A 25,102-nucleotide genomic window follows, 5' to 3' on the forward strand; every position below is an offset into this window, starting at 1 on the left:
GAAACAAACTTCCTCTCTGTTCAAAGCCCAGGGTACCCATCACTACAAGAAGAAAAATGCACTGACCTGGGAACTAGCTGTAAGAGCCTAGCTCTGTGGCCATCTCCCTGCCATTGGCACGAGAGAGATTGCAGTTGGGCCCTCCCTTCCCCGACACACTTCTGCTGCTGCTGCTTTTTCCCAATCAATGGCACCAGGCCCTGGGAGGCAGGACAGGAGTGCAAGGCGTGGAGCAGTTGTACGCACATAGGGAGAGCCAGATGGAAGGTGAATGGAACAGGCAGGCAACTGGGACCACGCAAATTTAAGTTCTGCCAAAACAAGTTGAAGAGGTGCCCCAGCACTGGCCCTGCCCCAACAAGCTGTCTGGCCCCTTTCCTTACTACAGTGCTATAGTCGGGTCTCGACTAGCACAGGAAAAAACAGCTTCACAATCACATAACTGCTCTGCAGGGCAAAGCTGTAAATTCAGGGAGAGAGAAAGAGAACGTGCAACTCCAGGAGGGACCAGGTCAGTGCAGTTTGAACCTGCATTTCCACCAACTCCCAGGAGTTCGTTCAGCATCAAGGCAACACCACCAGCCACAGGTTGGCAGACAAGCAGAGGCTTCCAGGAACAGCTGCCCTCACAAGTCCATGCATGTTTCCATCGCAGAGGCACTCAGAACAAACACGCCAAAAGCTTCAATGTCTCTCAGCATGCAGTTCCTCAAGCTCAAGCAGGACTGTCCTGCTTCCTACCCACTATCTAGCAACTCTGCTACTTGCCATCTCATCTCCACCTACCTGGAAGAGACACCAGGATTTGTAATCTATCCCCATAATCGGAGAATTTCCAGAGACACTTAAATACTCACAGTCCTCTCCAGGTAACTTCCCCTTAACTAAGGACTTACAGATTCAAAGTGATGATGTGTCCAAACATCTCTGGCTGCTTGTCTCCGAGTCAGCTTTCTGCTGTCAGTATCCAGCAGTGTCTGGCCAACAGCTCCTGAAACATGAGAAAGGAAACTTGGTGTCAGTCACCTATCAGCACAACACATGAAAACAGGCATGCGCAGCACAGCTGCCTACAGCCAAGTGCCAGGGCAGGAGTCAGCAGGAAAATGCTGCACCATCAGGCTGCTACCTGATGGCAGGACCCTGTAGTGAAACAAGCTCCTAGTCTTCACTGTGCCCCAGAAAGGGAAGGTCTTTTAACCATCCCTGCACCAAGCAGGAGGCCTATGCAGACTGGAAGCACGGCTGCCTGGAGCCAGGCTGCTAATCAGTCTCAGAAAGGCAGCAGTTTTTCCAAGAAGGCTCCAGGGGTCATTGCTTCCCCACTTGTGTTCTTATCCAACATCAGAAATCCAGCCTCTGTCACTCTGCCCCAACCACCCTGTCACACTCAGCTGATTTATTTCTGCTGAATTCCCTCCACCAAGTAGCACAGTTAAACCCTTTCTGTCTGCAACACCTTGGCTTTCTTTGCTACCACAGATCGGGGGGAGAGAGAGAATCCCAAGGTAGCTCAATTCACCATACCTCCTTTCAGAGAAGAGCAGATGCTCTCTGCAGAGCAGATGGACCTTTTGCTCCAAGGCAGAAAAGCATATAGATAATACCTAATAATAGAAATATGCACAAATTCTGCTCTACAATCACCAAGCTATTCACAAGCCTCTCTCAGGAGGAGCTTGCAGTCAAGTCCACATTTTGACTACTCCAGAGCAGCTCAGCTTTAGCCTGAAGCTATAGCAGGAGGCAGCTCTTCCATCAAGTCTTTAACCATTTTAATTAGCACTGTAATACAATAGGAAACTTAACCTCTTGGTGCCTTTTATCTGCACTTTCCATCTCTCATCAGCAAGCAATGCTCCTGTACATTTACAGTCCTCCTCCTAGCCAGCTACTGTCTACAGTAGCTCTAATTCTACTTTCTTCTAGCTACTGCCTAGAGTAGTTCCAGTGTCATTTCTGAGCTAACTGACAGATACAGCTTCATTGGAATGGCTTGCGTGAGGCTAGAAGACTTGGGCTCACACTGATCAGGCAGCAGTGGTCATGTCTTCCAGACAAACAGACACAAACACACAGTGGGTCAGAAGACTCCAGAAGAAAACTAACAACTTGCTTTGTTAATGCAAAAAGCTGAGGAATCTTCCACTCCCTCTTAAAGAGAGAAAACATACAACCTCTTTCCCCTTCACAGTGACAGAGTGCAGTTCATCATCTGAATACCTAAACTCGCCTGCAGTTGTTTCTATCACAGAGCATCCTTCATGGCAGAATTCACCCTCTCTACTTGCAGAATGGCTACATTCTCTGTGGGGTCTGGGAAAGGCAAAATGTTTATCACACATCAGGAACATGTGATACAGCATAGAATTGCTTAGACTATTCTGTACAGGATCCACAGAACTAACAGCCACTTGATATTCATGCAGAAAACACAACACTACCCATCTGCCTCACTTTGTCTCCAGTAGACCTCTTGCTCTTCACAACACACCCAAAAAGGGACAAAAAAAGCCAAAAGGGAACCCTTTGGACAAAAGGGGAGAGCACTGAAAAGAGTGACGTTTCCAGACACCTACTCTCTTCCTGACACTTGGCAAGTCCCTCAAGCCCCTGGGTAACTAATATTAGGCTTTGGTTCTCAGACTAAGAAGCACCCAGTTTTTGCCAGCTTGCAGTTGAAGCAGTTGACCATTCCCTGCAAAATGCAGGGGGCAGAGAAGGACTTGCAGGGTTTTCCCCATCATCACTTTTTCTTGTGTTGTCTTTTCTGCCCCTATAAAGCAGCCTGTTTGCCAGCGTTCAAGCTCAGCAGTCTCCATTGTGATTATGTTGCAGGGAATGTTTCTCATTTCAGCCGTTGCTTCATCTTTCCAGCCTTCTCCTTTTAAAATAGCACCTTTTTTAAGGTAGCATTTCTTTAATTTTACTTTTCATTCAGGAAGATAAACTTGAATGATAAGAGAAAATATACTCCATAACACAATCAGAACCATATTTGTTTCTAGTGCAACAGTACAGAAACATTCCTTAGCTATCACAAAGTCAGAGTACCCTGAAACACCCTGATCCCTATACCCATGTGCAAAAAAAAAAAAAAAAAAAAAAAAAAAAAAAAAGCTGCTACTGTTCTGTACCACGTATCTAAACACTACAGCTAATCCAGAATTTTCACTGTTTGGGCCAGTAAAGGAGATTGGCACACACTGCTCTAGGAGGTAACAATTTCACTCCACTAGCATCATAGGAAGCAAAAGCGAGAGAGACTTGTTCACTTGCCTTCCTGTGCTTATATGATAGAGTCAATCTTAGCCTCCATGTGTCTCAGGATAAATTACTTGAGAAGCTGGTGCAGCAAGCATGCTCAAGACAACTAATCAGCGAGATGGATGACGAAAGAACTGCATCAAGAGGCCCCGTCCAGGAGAGATGAGTCTGTCTGAAGTCAAAAGCAGCCCCTGTAGACTGCTGGTGCCAAGTATGATGGAAAAGGACTGCAAGGTTATTAAAGGACACTTTAACATTTAATGAGAGATCATCTTTTCATTCAAAGAAGGAATCTCAATTAGAAATACGTTCAGATCCATTCTGTCGCTGGCTACTTTGAGGCTCTACTGCAAAAAAAAAAAAAAAAAAGAAAAAAGGATGACTACTCCCAGTGCAGAAACTTGCATCCTAGTTCTGCTTGTATCAGGTATGTTAATGCTCAAAATTCAGGTCTGAGTAATAGCATTACAGTGACTCTTGTATTAAAATTGAGTTTCGGAAGGATTATTGCTCATTCCTGCTTTTTCATACCAATTAACCTTGATTGTTAGGCAGAAAGCTCTGTTCCCAGCATGGGAATGACTCCAAGAGACATCGAGAAAAAGGGATCAGACTAGCTGTTGAACAATGGGCCACGTAATAAGCCCTACTTAACACCTAATATATTTCCAAAGTGAATGAAATCAGTAGACTCTACAGTCTTACATAGTTCTTGTTGAATATAAATACCACTGGACATATGATGTGTCTGTTATATCCATTCATCCTGCGGAAGTCCCTTAAAAGTTATCAGAATCACACTTTCGTCACAGTCCCTCCCTCCTTCCACAATACAGAGATCCCAGTCCCCTTATTTCAGTTACACTCCACATCCTTAAGTAGGCGTTTTACGATCTACTATCTCCAGTGCGTGACGAGTAGTTTAACTTCCCTAACTCTTTTATAAAAGCCAGAACAGCTCTGCATTGCACAGGAAACACTGCTCTAACACTGCTAACATGTAACATGCTCTGGAATAGAATACAACAGCTGATGGACATTGTAACGGGAACAGCACAGGAAGCACAGGACCCGAATCCAATTCCCAGAAGGAATGTTAATGGAGAATAAAAATACCCAAGGGAGATTTTGACCAGGAAACAAGCACTAGCTTTCTAATACATATAAAAGCACAGAACCACCTTTAACGGCTACCTCTGAAATTACACAAGAACCAGCTCAGCAAAAAGTCATCTGCCAAGCTACCTTTAGCACTGCCGGCTACCGAAAGGGCTAATGATAGCTTCTTGTCCAGAAATGCTGACACACAGGAAGCCTGTTTAGTTTGTTCAGTGATCCCTTTAGCTTGATCTCTTTAGTTTGTTCAGTGATCCTATCAGCTCTCACGAGGTGCTTTAGGCTGCAAATTTCCAGAGCCTCTTTACCTTTGCACCTTGGATTTCCTGTCCTTCCCTACTCCATCTGTCTTCCTACCCCTGCTCTTTTAAGACATCTTCTGTGCAGGGAGAACTAAGTAATCACTGTTAGACCTCATGCAGAAGAAGCAACACTAGTGAGGCAATGACAGGGACTTTTGGACCAAGCTTCTTAGATATTTAGAGATGCAGACAAGGCCCTTAGACAAGAACTCATGGAGATTAGGAGAACTCTGAGAAGTTCCTGAAAATAACTGTCCAGTCCCTGCTAACAAAAGCAAATCTTGATACTCTAACACATGCATTTGACAAGAGCTGGTAGATCACAGGAGTGAAATTAGGGAACTATGGCCTTAAGATTTTTCTCCCAATCACAAGCTAGGGAACAGCTGTAGCAAGCAAACATTTGGAGAGTAGTGAAGGAAGGAGTAGGTGAACATTTCTGAAGAAAATAAGCATATAGGAATTCCCTTTCCAGGCCTCTGCCAGCTTCTATGCTGTGGAGGAAGGGAAGAAATGGGGAAAAAGTAAAAATAAAATAAAATCATATGTTACCTTCCTAGAGTATAAAATTAAGACAAACTAGGAACAGCTTAAGTTCTTCAGTGACCAAGAAGTGGCCTTCTCAGCCCCTATAAACATTCTCTAAGTCTCATACAACCCACAGTAATTAATATCAGTAGTCCTCCTGTTTCATCCTTTGATCTTGAAAGTTCTGAGAAAGCTATACCCTTCAACTCCTCAACGCCAGGGACTGAGTCATTGAACTGTCCCTGTAGCAGAGAAGAAAGCAATATTAAAGTATGCTCCATACTGCAACCTATATGCTCGCCTCAATATGCTGCTCAAAACATCTCAGCCCTCTACGAGTCTCAGTAATGCGGAGACAGCTAATACACTATACAGTATCTGCCCAGACTGACATAGGAGCCTCCTTCCCCCAGTCCTTATTTACAGAGGACAGATGGACAGGTTTGTTTCAGTTACCCAGCCTACAGAGCATTTTCAACATTGAGGAGGCTTCAAGTCCTGTCCTGATGCTTGCAGGTGCTGGCAAAAGCAAATACCAAGAAATGAAATGGCTGATTACAGCAGCCAGCTTTATTCTGAAATGCTACCACTATAACCAAGCTTGCAGAGTAATTCATATGCCAGCTTTGTTCCCGTAGAGCCTTCACCCACAAGCAGAAAATACGAGATGTATTAACTAGATTCAGCGTATTCAGCAAGAAAGAAAACTGGCATCTGCAGTAATTAAGTAGCAACTTCTTCCTTGGCCATGAGCTTTGTACATGGGGAAGTCACCGTTCATACTGAGGTGCATACTGGGGAGACACAGTGATTGGGAAACAGCATCAAACTAAGTGAAATTTCTCTCAAGCTCTGCCTAGCTGCAGGAAAGTCCAGTACAAACCTGCTCAGCCATCTGAATCCTTTGAAACATTAAACATTTAAAAAGGTTTTGAGATGCTACTTTTGCTACATACACAGCATGCAAACCAGGTCCGTAGGCACTTTTAGTGGCAGGCTGATGGGGAACCCTAAGACAACATTCCAGGCACCTCACACTAGTACAAGACAACAAAAGTCAGATTTATAAGGAGGAACAATCTGCTTTAATCTAACATTATGGCTAAGAGTGATCAACTTGTACAAAGGTTCACAATGGTCAGTTTGCCCATCCTCCACCAACATGCACCACAACGGGCTCTTTCATTCCACAATCACATGGCTACAGCCAAACATGACATACTGTTCAGCAAATAATAAAAAGAATCAGCTTTTTCCCTAAGGTCTTGTCTATATATACACTGTATGAAATTAAATTGATTTAGAAAATAATGTAAAGCAGTATAATCCTCTTGGGTAAATGTTCTTAATTCAGTTTAAGAGCACTCTGTATTGAATCAACTTAAGTTAAATAGATAGATACAAGAGACAAACTAAATTAAGGATGCCTATACAAGAATGCTGCACTAATTGAATCCTAACCATTTCTAATCTGATTAAGTTAAACCAGGACAACTTCCCTGCAAAGGCAAGATCTTTAACAATATTAAGTGCAACTCCTTTATTGCCCTTTTCTGCTTCAAAAAAAATTTTTTTTTCTTTTCTTTTTTTTAAATGCAGAGTGGCATCTCTTCTGTAGAATCAACGTAAGCTAACCACACTATACAAAACATATTAAGGCATTAAAGTTATTGACATTTATATGACTTCAAAATTTTACTACTCTTGTGCCAACTAAACATCACCATAATGCTAAGACCTGCATGGCATAACATTTTCTCTGTCCTTCCCAAGCAAGAGGAGAAGGGTGCTAATGAATACCTGTGCTGTACCCTGCTTTCTGTTTGCACACACACGCACCTTTTGCTTGCTGATGTCCAATGTATCTACAGCACTCCAGAGAGTGGGAAGGGATGTTCCACACACTCATTCCTAAGGGTATGGCTCACCAACAGCTTATCTGAGCAAACTGGAGTGTGGAGTTAGATCACGTTAGCTAACTGCCCCCAGGCACGGCCTTACTACTGCCCCTCTTCCACCAGAATATATAAAGTTCTCTGGCTAACTGTGGAGTAACCATAAATACAAAGCAAGTCTGAAGTCACAGACATAACATGCTGCAAATCCTTACCCTAAAACCACTTCTCACCTCCACAATTCCTACAGCATTTCCCATTGAAATGTATTGCCGAAAATAAATTTCAGCAATTTCAAAGTTATTAGTTTTTTCCAATTCTTCATTTAATACTATCTGAACTGTTTCTCCTGAGCATCAAGACCTAATTTCTTATCTTTACTCTTTTAGTACTCTCGCTTTCATCTCTACCTGCTTCCTCACATCCACTCCAGCAACGCAACCTTCACCATCTCATCACTGCCTTCTTCTATGGCCATCTCTCAGCTACCATATACAGAACAATTTTTCCATCCAGTGCAACAAGATTTCCATGGTCAGCACCCAGTGGAGAGAATGCCAGCAGGAAAGCACTGGGGCAGGATCACTGTCTCCAGGTGCTGGAGAGAAAGTCAGTGGGGAAGATTCTCTCGGAGTCCTTCACAGATAACTACATCCCTCATTGGCCTTCAGAAACGAAATTGTGCCACAACGCTGAACAATCTGGTGAACACCCACCTCTGCTGAGCACCAGGAGCAGCTGTGAAACCAACCAGAGTTTTAAATACATTTTATTTACTTATTATTGTTTTGGAAGAGCCATTTTGAAGCACTGATCACATGGCAACAGGGGCTGTAGGTACACACAAGAGTTCAGTTGCTAGGGGAACCATACTTCCACATTTTCTATTTTATGAGATTTAAACTTCAACTTCTGTAAAGGGCTGCAGGAACATTTTAGCAATAAGCTGCTTGGCCTTGCATCTCGGATTCACACTACAATTATAAGGTTATTTGGCCCAACACCAACACTAGGATTCACGCGCACCATGCACTGAGGCATGCGCTGCATACATGCACTGAGGAAGGCAGGAACAATTCCCATTCTGTGAGTAAAGAAACTGAGGCACCAGGAGAGAAAACAGCTTTGTGCACTGTATTTGCATGAAACTTCATGTAGGAGGGAAACAGCCTCAGCCGTTTTGAAAAATGCACTGTAGGAAAATTCAGCAAGACACAGCCATATTTCTTGCACCTAAAACAGAAATGACTGGGATAAAGAGCAGGAAAGCGTGTATGAACTAAGCACCTACCTGACAACAAGGAGCTGAATAGCCTAGGATTCTTTACAAATAAAGCAGCTACCCTGATCCATTAGTGGGAGAACAATATTTGTACTATGCTCAATTCCCTCTGCTGCTAGGGCTTAATCCTAGTAGGAATTGTTTTGGTTTAATTAGCTTTTCCCTAGCAGATGGTCAGATGTGAGAGGCAGAGAATGGTACAGGCTTAACTGTTGTGTGATTGTGCAGCTGCATCTGTAGCTGAACAGTTAAGCATGTCCAGGAGTCCAGCTGTAGTCTGCACAACACAGTCCATCTCTGGCATTAGCCAAATGTCAGCTTCCTCTTTCTCCAGATTATATGCCACAGTCAGAAGCATTATCCAAAGGCAGGCAAACAACTAACATGCAGTCTCACCCTCATCCCCTTTGTCAGAGAAAATCCTCAAATCTTAGTCAGCTGAGAGTCCCTCTTTTCTTTGCTGACACAGAAGCACATTCAGAAGCATTGCCATGGAAACTTAAACCATCCTCTGTGCTATCCATCAGAGAAGATCTTCAAGCACAGAAATATTTTATGATCTCTGCAGCACTGAACACAGACAACAGTCAGCGTACTGAAGTAAAATTAGAGACTCCAGTGTTGTGTAAGGATAGCAGTGGGTCATTCTTAAACCAGACAGCCTAATCCTCTCTTCATGTACAACATGCAATAGCTCTTTATGAGCTGGCAGTGAAAAGCCGTTTAGCACTGAAACAGAGGTGGTGTTAAGGTAACAAACTCATCCAACCAGAGAAGAAAAAAAGAGGAAGTGTTCACAGTCTTTTCCCAAAGTTGACCAAGTCCTGTCACTTTGTCTTCCCAGAAGCTAAGAGTGATAGTGCTACTCACTCCCTTGCAAAGAGTGCTTCTTCCCATGCATGGATGTCTCCTGCTTAATTCAAGTTCTAGCCATTTCCTCCTCTGCAGACTGCATCAAATATTCTCCACAGACTTCCACGCAGCCCCTATATCCAGGCACCGTTTTGTGTCAGAGCACCCACACCTACACCCTGGCAGCAGTCTCAACAGGCCACAAGGCAAGAACAAGAAAAGGAGACTGCTTCAAAAACATGCTTTGGGCCTAGCAGAGTTAGAGCCTGAGCCAAGGGCAGGAACAGGCACAAAACTTTTCTCAACTCTGTAAACAGTGGAGCAGCATGGTTCCCAAAGCACAACGTAACCCTGGAGCATCTTCTCCCTTTTTTGTGGTATGGCCCTGTAGTTAGTCTTGCCTCAGTTTGCCTGCTGGATTTTCTTTTTCTTTTTTTTTTTTTAAATGATTCTCTTAGCCTTTCAGCACCACCAGACCACTGAGGGATTTTATTCTGAGAGTTCAGTCACAGAAACACAACACAGTTTAATCCAGCTAAAGAAAAACAAACAGATCCACCCACCCATCTTTCATTGCTGACCTGTACAGAGCACGCAATGGCTCTGGCTCTTCTCTTACCATTCACCTGGGCTCCCGTTAGTCCTTTTAATGGCAGAATCCTAACTGAAGGGACCTACACCTCTACTCCCCGCCCCACAGACTGCATAGAAGGTGGCTGCTTGCCACCAGCAGTCACAGGCTGTCCCGCCTGTCCTTCTCTATATGCTGCATTATACTTCCTACATTCACCTTTCTCCCTTGGAGAGGATAACCACAGACACTCCAGCTGAGACCAGGCAGGGCTGCTTCAGTTCTTCTCTCAGACACAACCCTTCCCGGGGACAGAGCAGCTTTCATCAACTGTCTCCTTTCACGCTTGCTGTCACTGCTAAAACCAAAGTCGTTCTCAACTGCTAATAACCAGCACGAACTGTCCTAAGGGGTAATTGTAGTGAAGGCCAGGCACTTAAGCGTTACCACAAGGCCAACTTGTCCAGGCTAGCACTACATCCCCTGCCTGGCATTGCTCCTGTAAAATTGAAGTGCCTGGTCTTTGCTACCATTATCCTTTAGGATAGCATAAGCCTGTTAATTATTCTGAGGTTAAGAAAAAATCATCTCCTCTTGAGCAGCAAAGAAAGGCTTTTCTCCTTCACACGGCTCTTCTCTCTAGACTCCCCTATAAGAGAGCTCCGCACAGACCTTCACTTACAGTTTTACTGTATCTCCTTCCCAGCTTGCCCTCTGAAGTCACCTCTTGTCACCTATCCTCAAAGGGTCTCTAACTGAGACTAGAGAATGACCAGCCCAACATATCCTAAAGAAAGCAAGCTACCACATGCCAGGTACCTTTTTTTGTTAAATGTCTTAGATTAAACCACTCAAGAAGCTAACAGCTTGCAGCTCCCCTCATCTAAGGGCAAAGACAGTGGAGGAAAGCCAATGTATCGCCAGACAGGTGCTGCAAAGAGGTGTTTGTCCAGTGCTGAGAGCAAGCTGGTGGCTCATGTCTTTGTCTTTGTGCAGCTGCAAGATCTGCGGCCTTGCAGAGGCTGTGACTCTGGGCTAAGGAATGTCTTAGCTGCAGAAACACCACAACATCTGCTCCTCCCTCAAGGTGCCCCAGGACCAGAACAATTTCCTTATTTTACTGTCTGGCTGTGGGGCTGCTTTCTGCTCCCTGTCCCACCAGGGGGAGATCTAACAACTTGGTGAGGGTGACTGCTACTCAACCCAAAGGAGTGCATCTCCCCAGAAGAGGTGTTTGGGCACGAACCCCAAAGCACAGAGACCAGGATTCCTTCACCTTCCTGAAGGCCAGCAGGGAAATCAAGCTGAGGAACTAGCCACTTTCTAGCTACCATGTATTAAAATTCACCGATGGGAAAAGAAAAGGGACAAGACTGAGGCCACCCTCCTCCTCAGCCAACATCACATCTATTCCATTCCAGCTCCCTTGCTCCCCTCCTGTCAACCAGAAAGTGGCAGTAGGAGCAATGTTTAATCCTAAGCAAGACCCCCATTTTGCAGCAGTAGCCTGTATCTCATGACAAAGCTGAAACACCTCAATGATAAATTCAGAATGATTATATACACTTAAAGGTTCAATTGATAACTTTCCACATAATCCAGTTTTAAACTCCCTTATATTTTTGCTACGCTTCATGTTGCCACAGGGCATATCGTTCATTTTGGCACTGCACAACAGAGGAAGGAGAAGAAAGATTCAGGCAACATATACTTTTCTTCACAATACCTGAAAGTCCTGAAAGTTGGGGACAGAGTCAGTGGCAACTAATTTGAAATAGTGTACAGATTACATGAAGTCAGGGGAGAAGAGAGCCAAATGCAAATAATTTCCAATCCTTTCATAGTCAAAAGAGTCTTTGGCAACAAGTAACATTCCCCTAACCATCTACAATTGAGATCCTGCTTTGAAAAGTGATACATCCTTGTCCAGAGACAGCGGCATGGTCTGGTACAGTAGTTCTGCAGCAATGGAGCTGAAGACTGCAGCAACAACCAGAAAGCAACAACTATGCTATAAAGTCAAAGCTAAGGATAGCAGTATGAAGGTCTCCCATAGAAGACAAACTTTAATATGGAAGCAACTGGCTGGTCACAGAATTTGAGGCTGCTGGGAATTGCCAGAAGGAAAAGTGCAAGTCCCAAAGATCAAAACAAACTGTTTAATGAGCTGAACAGGCTAGGGCTTACCCAGGACACAGAAGATGCTCAGCTGTTTCTTCTACAAGCCTTGCCCAGAGCCTCCCTGTACTCACAGTGGCACTGCCAAAAGGGACCATCTTTCCCTGTGCCAGGCAAATGAAAGACTTAGGGGGAAAAAAAGCAGGGATGGCTTGCATGATAGGACCATAGAAAACTAGTGTCTGTTTTGCCCAGAAATCAGGGCAAGGATCCCAAAATAATGCATCTGCATCCTGATCTGCCATTCCTCACCAAACTTCCAGGGCTTAAATGCCAGCTCTTGGGGTGCCAGCCAGAAGAAGGAGGCTTTTTTAGAACAAGCTGGAACAGTTCAGCTGCAGTGGATACACAACAACATTTACACTACCGACTGGGGGAACCGCTCCTGCCTGGGGTTAAATCCCGGGTCCACTCCATCTCCGGATGTACAACACAGTTTGTACTGAGAACAGCTTGATGGCACGAGTCACTCAATCGTCTGCTGATTTGCCACGAGCACACAAGGCAGCAGGGGGACAAGCCAACCTTAACTGGCCTTACCGGTATAAGTTAAGCCTTACAACACACCCAAGCAAACAGCCAGTTCCTTTGGAGGAGCAGGCATGAGTTATTTTGCTGCAGCTATAAAGGAAACATTGCTGCTAGGACATGCCCCTGGAGTGACTGTGCCACTCAGCTCTCCCGCTGCATTCCTGGGGTTGTTTAGCATGGACCCAGCTCCAGCCTTTCCACAAGCAAGCAGCAGTCTGAACCCTGAATGCCATCTGCAAACGCTGCCAGACTCCACCTCCTGTGTGCCTGCAGGCCAGCAGGTGTGGCCAGGAATGGCACAAGCTACACACCAAACACACCTTTGATGTGGAGCTGAAAGCATGTAGCCAGGGGGCATGAACAGCACGCCGCCCAGCCGCCTTGCTGACTCCCAGTGCAGGAATGTGGCTGCAACCACAGGCCAAGGAAGGCAAACACACTGCATTCCTCACCAGGCAGGGAAGGAAAACAAGCAGCCAGCCCACACACCCGCCACACGCCCCACGCATGCCAGCCCTGCCACTGCCAGGACCCCAACGATAGCTTTAGTCCCAAACCCGGCTGTGGGAGAGCTTTCCAGGCGACATCTCGAGCCATGGGGCAAGAGAAACAGAGCATGGCAGGAGAGTTATCAACAGGGCATGCAAGCTGCGGGGAGGAGAAGAGCAGCCATCAGGGCTGGGAAGTAACCACATTCCAGGGCAGGAACAGAGCTCTGTGCAGTAGCCTGGGAAGGGAATTTCCCTGATTTTTCCTATAAGACAAGGGGCAAACACAACACTGAGTCTTGCTGAGCTGAGGGGGCAGAGCTGAATGAGAAGCTGACTTCAGGCATCAAGGGTGCTTGGAAGGATCCAGATCTTTCTTCTCCCTCAGGAAATCCCTCTACCTAAAGTCAACCAGCTTCTCTGAGATACAATCATTTCCTCCTTATCACAACATCCTTCTGCAGACACTGTCCTCACTGCCCACAGAAACAGATCTGATCTTCATTGTACATGATTCTCCCCCCACCAGCAATGACACTTGATCACTCACATGATCATGAAAAGAAAAATTCTGTGTATGAAAATCCATGACACTCCTCTTCTCCCAGGACCTCACTATTTCAGACTTACAAGCAGACCCTACGCTCTAGCCAGAAAAAGACTACACCATTTCCACATGGCACTCCTTCAAACTCCAAAGCTTTCCACAGAAGCTACTCTTCCCAAACAGGAAGCTACTCCAAATGAAAGAGAGATGAGGATGCACCAGGAGGTACAAGTTATCTATGTCCTCAAGCCAATGCAAAGAAAGGCTGTATTTCGAATCCCTCATGTTGTGAATCTGCACTTACTTTGTGTAATACAATTAGCCATCAACCCACTCTTAAAAACCCATTGCCCAGTGCTGAGGGCCAGTTATGAGACTTAATAGCCAGTGTTCTCTCAATGCGAAGCAGAAAAGCCACCGCTCTGATGAGCACTGTAGCAAGGATATAACCCACCTGAATCTGCAGCAATACCCCAAAGGACTCCAAGGAGAACTCCGGCCCACTACGCCTCACACAGTAGGTTCTGAACTTCAGCAAAGGAATGTCAGAAAGGAGCAGGATTTCATAAGGCAAAAATGAGAGAAACTATACAACACAAGCTGATATGGCAGAATGGATATTCCCTTCTACTCTCCAAGAAGCAAAGAGGGATGTGCATACATACACAGGGAGCCCTGTGCTGTCATTGCACAAAGCAGAGTCAACAAATTCAAACAGCACCAGTGAAGGGCTGAAATGCTGTAATCTCTGGGGAACTTGGAAGGGGAAAGCTCAACATAGCCACAAGCTCCAGGAACATACCAACGCATCTAGCAAGCTGCCAGAGCAGGGATGGTTTATAAGCCCGTGGCCCAGCTGCTCCACACCCCACATGTGCATTTCAAGGCCCTCACAGAGGGGAATGGTCTGGTATTAGGTAATAAGAGCAGACCAGATGAGGTCCTGATTTCCCATGCCTATTAAAATTCAAGGCCCCAAGCTACCTAGTTCCTTCCAAGGCTATAAGGTAGGCTATTGCACTAGCTCCAGTGACTGGAAGAAAGAGGCATGAGAGGCCAGATTTACCAATAGATTTTTATCCAAAGATATAAATAGAAGCCTGGCAGGACTTACAAAAGCACCCAAACAGATTAGGTGTTTAAATCACCATATGCAGGAGAAAGGGCTTCTCTGGTTCTAACCACTCCATACCTCTCCAACCCCAACCACCACAAGAAAACCTAATTCAGAGAGGACGGAAGCCCCTGCTGCTCAACAGGTTGCCAAAGGCCATCCCTGTGCAATCCACTCCAATGGTGACTGCACACAAATTCCCACAAGCCTCAACAGTGCAACCTGCAATGGCTGCAGCTCTTGCAGCATTTAGATCTGTCTGCTTCCCAGAATAGGAGCTGCCTCTTCAGCCTCTCCTCTCCCCTCCTCCACTACACCTTTGTTTTTCATACACTTAATACTGTTTCAAGGTACACCCGGTGGGCGGGTGAGTGGGGGAAAGGGGCCCTTTATAATTGTAGTGTTGCAATCTGCCAGCCCAGCCAGGCAGCCTGTTCCCGCCTGCACTGTATTAAATACCTTATAACTGATTACACCCCCATGGGGCATGATTAGCAGTCTTCAGAGAACAAAGTCTACTTTCATAAGAATAAGAACAGACATGTACTGCTAACCTACTACACAGCTGGGCAGGCGAGGAAACAGAGGGGAAAAAAGAAGGGCGTGTGGCGGGAAGAGCTAACTGCACTGCTACCCCTATTCTTTCCTTCCCTCCCCTATTCTAGAGTCTGTGAGCTGCGATTTGCACTGCCATGAATTATTCCCTTCAGACCTAGCCCAGAAGATTCAGGTAACGCAAGCTCATAAATAAACTTCTGTCATGGAAGTTGGGCAAAGTCCTGACCTGAAGAGGTAAGGCCTTGAGGCAACTGCATTGAGCTTTGCTCTGGGTGACAACAATTCCTTGACATCAGTTTGCAGAAAAAGGGAAGACTGAATTCCCACAGTAGCATCAAAAACAGCAAGGAGAAAGAAAGCTTGAAATATAATCACATACCCACACTCCCCTCTGTCACTCAGTATATGTCTGAAAAGTCTATACTATATAAGAAAGAGCAAAGCATCTAATTTAGTCTCTAGGCTAACAGCTCTCCAGAATCAGGTGTTTTTTTCTGGAGGGGATAGAGAAGGCAGCAAACAGGAGGAAAACCCTCTCCATTTGAGACAGATAACTGGGATCCCCAAACATACACAATCCATACACACTGCAGTAACAAAGAACCAGCTTGATGGAAACTTAGCCAACCTGACATGAAATGACCTTCAGCTCATTATAAGGTGTCTTCCAAATCTCTAATGCCCACACAAACAGCCACAAACATATTTGGTACTATCTGGCCTCCATCTCAACAAAGCACCGAAAAAACAAAACAAAACAAAAAAACCCCCCAAACCTGTGCAGCTTTCACCAAAAGAAGCAAGAAAAAAAATGGAGGCTCAGACAAGCCCAGGATCAGCCCTTCCAGCTACTCTCCCCAAACCAATCACAGAGGAGAGCAAAGCAGGAACTCCAGGAAAATGTTCACAGAGGGGCACCTGCATAGAATCTTCAGCAAAACAGAACTTTTCTAACTGTGTCATTTGGCAACAAGTGACCTGCTTCACCCAGAGCCCACTTGCTTTGCCTGTGGCCCAACGGCTGCTTACGGTATAGCCTGGAGGCCTTGTGTTCAGCTGATGCATCTGGAGGGGGGAGCCTGGCTGAAACATTCCACCCAGATTCTTACCCAACCCACCCAAGAACGGGTTTGTTGATGGAGACACCAACCCAGCTAAAAATGATCTGCTCATATCTGCATTACTCAGCAGCTGGTTCTTCATCCAGCACAAATGAGATATTTGAACTGTCCTTTCTAGTCTTATTTGTACAGGAAAATCTGTGTATTCTCTTTTATTACAGAAAGACCTGAAGGCACCAACTGAACCTGAAGATGACCCTTCTCAAGAATGGTTACTTTAAACAACTCTGGGATTTAAACTATCCCAGACAGCACAAAAGTAGTTTGACTTTGGGAGCTGAAGTTGCAATACCATAATAAATCCAAGTGGCACAGTAAAATCTTTCCTAAAAGCTGAAAGTTGTGAAGCCCCAGATAGCCTTGTATACAATCTGATTCTGCTACCATGGGCTAGTCCATGGGAAACCACACTTCACACTGTACAAAACAATACAAAAAAACCCTCTACAGTCCTTCAGCTCTGGCAAGACAGAAGTAGTTTGTCCGCATCCTGGCTATAAAAAACAATTAGCTACCAATCAACTGTTCAATCCCCCACCATGCAGGACAACTGTCAATCAGGCATTCAGGCTCAGTTGACAAGCTAGCAAGCATGGCAAACCAACTCCTTCCCCGGCTGCCATACCATAATGTATACCCTGCACCCACTCCCATCCCCAGAGTAAACTGCTTTCCCCTGCAGAGAAGCACTCCTGCTATTCTGTTACCAGTATTCACCACCAGGGCAAGAGACCCTAATTTAGCCCGGCACGGGCCTTCTGCAAACTGCTAATCCCCAATACACAGCTGTTTTTCAAATGCACAAGCATGAGCAAACCGTAAACGATTTATGGCGTGTGGCAGGAAGACTCCTGGCTCCCCGCGTAGGCGGGGTTTTCGGACAAGATCATGCTTGGACTAATGTTTATATTGCGAGTTGTCAGTCGGGTAGTAAATCATCTCTGGAGCTACATAGTAATACAGCTCTTCCCCACCCAGCTGGAGCCTCGACTACACTGAACCCTGTTACAGCTATTTCAAACACACCTGGGAACCTATTACAAAAACACCAACAAATCAAGGAAAAATGGATACACTAATGAATAGATTCTGCAAAAATTCTGCAGTTCAGCAAGGCTGATTTGCTTTCAGGAATCAACCCCACCTGGCATGAGAAGCTTCCCAAAAATGACACTCCTTACTAGCCCTAGAAGAAACTGCAGTGAGTACCTCCACAGACATCTCCTGCTAGTAAAGTGTGCTGCTAGCAAAATACAGTGAGCCGAGAAAACCCTTCTGAGCAAAGCTTGCGTTTCCTAGCACTTACATAGCCAGTGCATGAACAATGCTTGGAAATTCAATTCTAAAACTCAAAAATTATATTTTGCATGCTTTAGTGCATGAGATGCTTTCTGCTCATAAAAATGAAACCACCTAAAGGTAAGCTGTGAACATGAAGAAGATCCTTCTCAAGAAGGGTTACTTTAAACAACTCTAATTTAAACAAAGTATCCTGCTGATTTCTATTATTTTCTTTCCCTCTGTTTGATAGGGCTGTGCATACAATACAATATGAATCCCCCCCGCAGGTAAAAGTGAAGGGGAAAGAGTTCTTAAAAAAAGGAAAAAAAAAGATATACAAATAAAAACACACAAGAACATCCAGAACAGTAGAAGAAACTGCAATCACTTTTTGCTCATTTGAGATCGACTAGATTTCAAGTCACCTCCCTAGAATTTTTTAACCTTCCCACCAGGCAACAACAGATCCCTCACTAAGGAACAGCAAAGTTGCAGGATGAAATCTGATTTAGGAGACAACAAAGCAAGGTATCTTTGGGAATTGTATAAAGCACACGCAGCAACACATACCAAGGTCTGAGTACAGTTACCCTGAGTAGCATATGCTAAAATAATGGTCAAAAAACTTACTGCCACAATAATTATCTAATTATTATCTTGGGAAAATATCTTATATTCGTTTGAAACAAATGCTATAAAGTAAAACTTGCCTAAGGCTTTTTACGAGCCTAAGTATAATTCCACAACAGTTAAGAGAAACTACCTCATCTACCCCTTTTCATTTCAGAACCATTCATGCATAAGTGTTACAATAATGCAGCTGGACGACTGAGACTTGAAACACAAGAGTAAGAAAATTCAGTTATGATCCCTACAACATTGCCAAAGCCAACTTTATCACAGGGACAAAATACAAATGTGGAACTCAGACAAGACAGAGTAGTCACTGTAGAACTCGCAGTTGTGAATTTGCCAACCCTTAGAAATCAGAAATTTAAAACAGTTCTCTCTTGCCACTAGCAGCAGGTCAGGTGCCCTGTGCAAAAGTCCCTAAAAAACAGCCTAACCCCCTACAGGAAACCACATGTTCCAATCCTGACCCATTCCACATTTTATCTGTATTCCCTCAGCATCACACAGACAATTTCTGTGAAAGTCAGTAGCCCCTCACTCATTTACAGCAGTTATGCCTGCCACAAAAGGGTTAAGCTGTGCTCTAAAGCACTTGTGTTGTTTCCAGCACAGCCTATAGGGAGGGCATCCATACGCAGATCTCAAGGTCTGCAGGACCTGCTCCAAGCCCTGAAAATCCTCCCCCTCTGCTCTTACCTTCAGGAATTCCCTCTACATTAAGGCAGACATTACAAACAAACATGCCCTTGAACATATCTCCATACCACTGCCACTTACCTTTACTGGCCTGTTCATCAAATCCAATTCACATCCATGTGATCAAGCAGCACTAATGATCCTCTTGGTCCTCAACACAGTTGGGACATGAGTGCAGGACAAAGAATGTGTCTTCCCAAATACAGGGAAGTTGAGGCTCATGCCAGAACATACTGGATCTCACTAGAATAGCCTTAGAGGAGTCCACCCCTCCAGCTGCTTTCTGACTAAAGTCCACTTACAAAACTGCAATGTGTAGAGGCCAAACTCCACATGCTCTTTTCGCTCTTAGAAGCAGAGGCAAGAAGCATAAAGCACCTTGCCTGACCACTTGGAAAGAGACAATACTTACACGTCTTGGCATTCACAAATAAGACACAATCTTCATCTATGGGCTGCACTATCCTTCCAAGGACCCCTCTTTTCCACAGCTTAAAATTCTCAGCTACTAGGGCTACTCAGATCAGTTGGGTTTGGGTTTTTTGTTGTTTTTGTTTTTTATTAAATGCAGTTATCACAAAAGGGAAGACTGGCAGGTAATCTAACATAGCAAATAAGTGTGATTCAATACTTTGTCTCTGACACAGGCCAATACGTTAGAAGAAGGAGCAAGAAGCCCCAGTGGACAATTATGGAATGAACTGTCCTTTTTCCTAACCTTTACCTGTTAGAGATTGAGTTATGTCTGAAAAATACGTCTTCTAAAACAAGTACTTTAGCTAAAGCAAGTCTGAACATTTCCACTCATATAAGAGTTTGATCTTTTCTGAATCCCGCTCAACTTAGCCTCAGTGCTATTATGTGGTAGTGAATTTCCACAGATTAGACATCATGTGAAAACACTTTAAAATCATTATTCAGTTTGATGCCTATCAGTTTTACTGAATTGCATTCACCTCAACTGAAGAATACATTCCAGCTCCTTCATCTCTCTACAGCAGTCTTCCTCAGACTTGGCACCTAGCATTGTTGAAAAAAGCAGAGGAAAACCGAGCCCACCCAAGTGATGCTAATCCTGCATTCCAACCATTGCAACGCTGTTCTCACACTCCTACGTGGCCGTTTCCTTCCTAAGCACAGCTCCCAGGAGGACGCTCCAGAGGGGGTGGCTTATGTCATTCCAAATATGAGACAGCCTGTGAGCCGCTGCTCTTGGCAATCTATGTCTGAACATATTAGCAATAAGACCATAAATTAACATGCTGGCAAGAAAGAGAACAATTTTCACGTCTAGAACAAATAAGGGGCAGAAAAGTGAAGAGAGGAACCTAAGTCAAAGATACAGCCAGATAAGGTCTTACAAGCTGTGGAAGCAAGCACACAGATCCTGGGAAGGGATGAAAAGCAGCGGTCTCAGAGTGGCCACTTGCTTTAAACAAAGCGGGGCCTGACTTGCACTCCACAGCAATTTCACCATGCTACAGAATATGGAAGACAGTGGACCACACAAGGGTCTGCTTCATTTTGAAGTCGCAGCTTAGCATATTCTTTTCATTTCTTCTCCTCCACCAAGCTTCGCTACAGTATTCATCACTACAGTATCCAAGCACCTTATAGCCATTTATTGACTCTTCCCCAAATCCACAATAAGATATGTGTTCATCATATTTTGTAACCAAAGAATGAAGACCAAGAAACAGTAATGATCTGAATATGCTCACACAATAAATTTGCAGCAGAAATTACATATCCTACGTTCCAGATCAGAATTCTGACCACAGGGTCATCCTTCCCTTCTAATCAGCTCAATTTAAAAAAAAGTAACATTCTTCCTATACCAGTTACAGATACAGCCAATATGGAACAAGACAAAAGCCCTTAGGTAGGGGAACTGCCATGGAAACAAAATGGACAATCTTATCCCTAAGGCATTAGCCCAGTTTGCAGACATTATGCACATAGCTCCTTTGCAGTCCTGTATAAAATGGAGAGAAGCATCATATTTATTCAGTTACTAGTGACAAAAAATACACATTCTTAGCACCAGCTAGCTAAAAAATGCCACAAACACACACTGTCCATTGTTCAAGGTGTCATACAAGAAGGGGATATTTTCCCAACCAAAGCTTTCAAGCAAGGAGATGGATATGTCTAACTTCGGGACTTAAATTTACTTCCAAAAAAACAATCAAGTCTAATAGTCAAGAAAACCTGTTCTGTCCATAATGACAATTCCAGTTCCTGACAACTCTGGTCAAGAGAGCAGAGATGAGTTGGAAAGGTATCAAACAGGACCCTCATTTCATAGCGGAGGAATCCTACCCTCAAACCACACCTCACCTAGACTCATTTGAGACTCCCACAAGTAGCATTTCTCCTAGCAACATGAAAGCCAGAGGGTAAGGGACCTTACTACATTATTCTTGCCCCTCTATGCTGTAAAAGCTAAGCCTTTGTTCACAAGGACACAATACGGTTAATACATTATAATCTAACTTCCAGAAATATTTCTTGGGTAGAGGCGGTGATGCATGGAAGTCTCACACTATTTTTCAGTGCATCCTCCTTAAAACATAGCAGACATTTTAGCAGGTTAGGGAGCTCATTTTTTGATACTAAGGCAGTACTTCCTTGAGAAATAAAGGTTGTCAGCCTCCATGACTCATAAGCATCAAGTCCACTTCAAACAACTACTGAAAAATATAGTAACATTTTACTGAGTTCTGATAATTTTGTTGTTAAAACTGTTTGTCTTTCTTTGCCTTTTTAAAAGCATCTTATATGCCATGCCAAATGCCACAAATCCTTTCTGCAAGAAGGTTCCAGTACCCTCCACATCAGCACACACCCACTGTCCTATCCAACTTTGTTTATCCTGCTCTGGGACAAAAAGGGACAGACAAGCAAAGGACTATGCCTCTTTCCTAAACTACTTCCCCAAAACATTAATCCCCATGGTTGCACTAAGAGTGGATGGGGAAGATAAGAATTCAGGGTTTGAGAGCTGCAAAACAAGTGACTTATCAGTGGCCAAGAACTACTAGAAAAAGACTGGAAAAGAATGCAAGGTCATCTTTGGTTCAAACAGTTGGTTTGAAGAAGCAACAGGTCTTCACATGTAACATCCCCTCCTGACCTAAGTACCTTGTTAATATTAAAGATGAAGATAGCCATGGGCTGCACTTTGGAACTTTGCTCACCCTTCCGAAATGTATTCCCACAATTCCTGGGAAGGAATTAAAAGCCAGAAACTTCTGACACCACAGCTAGGGTCTGCTAGTTTAAATGCTGATCTGACATCCAGAGGCTGAAATACAGTGTATGCACAGCACCATTGGGATATGTAAGCTTTCTGCAGCAATTGAGTAACAAGTGAAGAGAAGACAAAGGAGTTGCACTAAAAGTGACTTGACAAATAAGTGAAAGGACTGAACAAATTTCAAAGGACCAACTCTTAGGTACCAAATAGTTGCCCCTCTAAACTGGATCTCAACAGTGAATTCAGGAGAACACAGAAAGACCAGTAGTGCACCCGCACCATCCTTCAGGGGATCAATTAGATGATGTGTGGAAAATACAATATAGTGGAAGAAATAACCTAACAGAACAGAGGATCACTGAAATTACCTAACTTGCAATCACTACAACAGTCAGATCTTCAGAAAAGATTTCACTGCAACTCTGGCTGTGTAGACCTCTTGTAATTACACAGAGAACACAGCTAGTTCAGCACTGAAAGAACAGACTTTAGATGGCTTCTTTGGATAGCGCATAAAGAGCACCAGTTTAGCTCTTTAACTCAACTTTTCTTCCCGGTGACTCTTACTGAATTTTTCAGAGTTACTCCTACTTCATTTGCATCTCTGATCTCTCAATTCAGGCAACGTTGGCTTACTATGTTACAAAGAACATCCTAGAGAGGGATACTTTGCCAGGTATGTGCTTAACACATTCTCAAAAATTCAAGTACTGGGACAAAAACAACTCAGCATCAGCTCATTCCTGGCTTTCTTACCTGCAGTCTGATGCTTCAACAAGGATTCATTGCTTCCTCTTATGTAGTCCCTTTATCTCAGTTCTGTCTCTGATTCTGTAAAATATAGAGGCATACCTCTGAAAAGCTTTCTCTAGCATGGAACTATCTAAATTTAATGGATGATTATTTTCAGTAGACAACACCCACATGGTACCTCTCAGATCTGCCAGATATGTGTATCACTTGCACACCTTCACGCCTACCAGTGCAAATCTTCCGCCCATTGAAAAATCTGCTTATTAGCACTTAATCTTTTACTCTACTCCATGCTGTGTGCTCCAGCCCAGAGCCAGATGCAGTTCAGTATCTATTGTTCACCTGTTTTTCTTTAATGCCTCTCCTTGCTCCCAAGGGCTGCTCACTAACTCAGTAGTAGGAAGCATCTATTACACTAGACAGGGTATAGAGGCTAGCAGAGAATTTCCCATTTCCCCCTTGCCAGCTTTGGCACCAGGGGAGTGCTGCTCCCTCCCTTCCAACTCTCTTTCAGTCATACTCTGGTGCCTTAACATACACACAGGCCCAGACTTGTTCCCTTTCATAGCTCTGACTCCAGCAACCCTCCCTGCACAGACACCGTTCCCTCATCCCCCATAACCCCTACCTCTCCATCACCAAGACAAGGCTACACCCTGAGCGGACCTGGCACAACCTGCCATTTCCCGCCACAGGCCACCCCCCTCACACACACACCGGGAGGGGCAGCTCCCCCCGGGGCCGAGGCCGTGGCTCTACCATCCTCCAGCCCACGGCCCCCACCTGCCGCCCGCCCCGGCTCGGCCCGGCGGCCCCCTTTGCCCTCGGCGCCGCCCACCCCGGCCTGACGCCCTCCCGGGGGACGCCAACACCTCCTCCCTCCCCGGGCCGCAGGCGGGGCGGGGGCAGCCCTGCTCGCAGCAGCCCACCCGGGAGGGCCGCCAGGGCCGGGGCCCCGCCCGGGCCCGGGCTCGGTCCCCAACCGGTCGCGCTGCCCGCTGCCCACCCGCGGAGCCCCAGCCCGGCTCTGACCCGCTGGGACGCGGCTCCGCCCGGGGTCCCGGGAACTTTGCGGCCGGTTCGGCCCCGGTTCGGCCCCGGTTCGGCCCGCCCCAAACTTTGCCCCCGCTCGGCCCGGCCCCACGCTCTCGCCTCAGGCCGCCATTTTGCCGCGGGGCACGCCGGGTAATCCGGCGGAATCCCCACGCCGCGGCGCTTCTGCGTCATCGGGCAGCACGGGCGGGGGCGGGGCCACGCAGGGCGGCGGCCGGGGAGGCGCGTCTCGCCCGTCGCCACGGCAACGCGGGGGGCGGGAGGGGAGAGGGGCGAGGGGACGAAACCAACGAGGCTGCGCGGGGGGGGGGAGAATGGGCTTAGCGGCGAGGCCGGCGCCGAGGGGCCCCGACCGCCGCCAGCCGCGGGCCGGGACCTCCCGCTGTGCGCCCCGCCGCCGCCCTGCGCGCTGCCCTGGCCTTGCCCCGGGCCGGGGGCGCCCGCCCGCTGCTGGGGAGGCTGCAGTCGCCTGCGGCGGGGCCAAACCCCGGGGGCACCGGGCGGGCCGGGGCGGCAGCCGCCCGCGGGGCCTCGACCCGGTGCGTCAGGCCTGGCGGGGCGCCGCGCAAGTCCGCTCCTCCGGCAGTATCCAGCGTTTGCCCTGAGGTCGGGGCCTTCAGCGTAACGGGGTGCCGGCACGCGCAGTGCTGGTCTGCCGAGCGCAGGGGGTAGCTGGGAAAGGCGGCTGGGCTGTCAGCGGGCTTAAAAAGCCGAACAGGGCTGCGGGAGTCAAAAAGGCCCCAAAGCGGCGCCTCAGGAGGTGGCGCGTGCTTCCAGGTCCCTGCCGGCTTAGCCTCTCGGGGCTGGCGGGGTCCCGCTGCGGCAGCAAGCAGCTGGTGACAGCCTCACGCAGGCCCATGTTTATCTGGAAAAGCTCTGCCAGCCTCTGTCTGTCCTCGAGAGACATTAGACCCCAGAGAGCACAGAGTCACAGAATGGTTGAGGTTGGAAGGGACCTCTGGAGATCATCTAGTCCAACCCCCTGCTCAAGCAGGATCACCTAGAGCACATTGCACAGGATTGCATCCAGGCGCGTTTTGAATATCTCCAGAGAAGGAGACTCCACAACCTCCCTGG

At 46.0% G+C, this 25,102-nt stretch overlaps 1 protein-coding gene across 3 annotated transcripts in view; it reads right to left on the reverse strand.

Moving 5' to 3' along the window:
* TJAP1 (tight junction associated protein 1) overlaps positions 1-24,134 on the reverse strand; it is a 42,617-nt gene extending 18,483 nt beyond the window's left edge. For 2 of the 3 annotated variants that reach the window (XM_067293237.1, XM_067293236.1), the window contains exons 1-3: positions 24,005-24,134; positions 22,976-23,050; positions 897-991 (exon numbers count right to left, since the gene is read on the reverse strand). The gene's annotated coding sequence lies outside the window, so the exon portion shown is untranslated. Of the gene's footprint in view, positions 1-896; positions 992-19,041; positions 19,103-22,975; positions 23,051-24,004 lie in introns of those variants that run through there. The other variant, XM_013943924.2, reaches the window with a different exon arrangement.
* Between the last annotated feature and the right edge of the window lie 968 nt (positions 24,135-25,102).

This window comes from Apteryx mantelli, chromosome 3 (genome assembly GCF_036417845.1).
Source record: "Apteryx mantelli isolate bAptMan1 chromosome 3, bAptMan1.hap1, whole genome shotgun sequence".
In the NCBI taxonomy this organism is placed as follows: Eukaryota; Metazoa; Chordata; class Aves; order Apterygiformes; family Apterygidae; genus Apteryx; species Apteryx mantelli.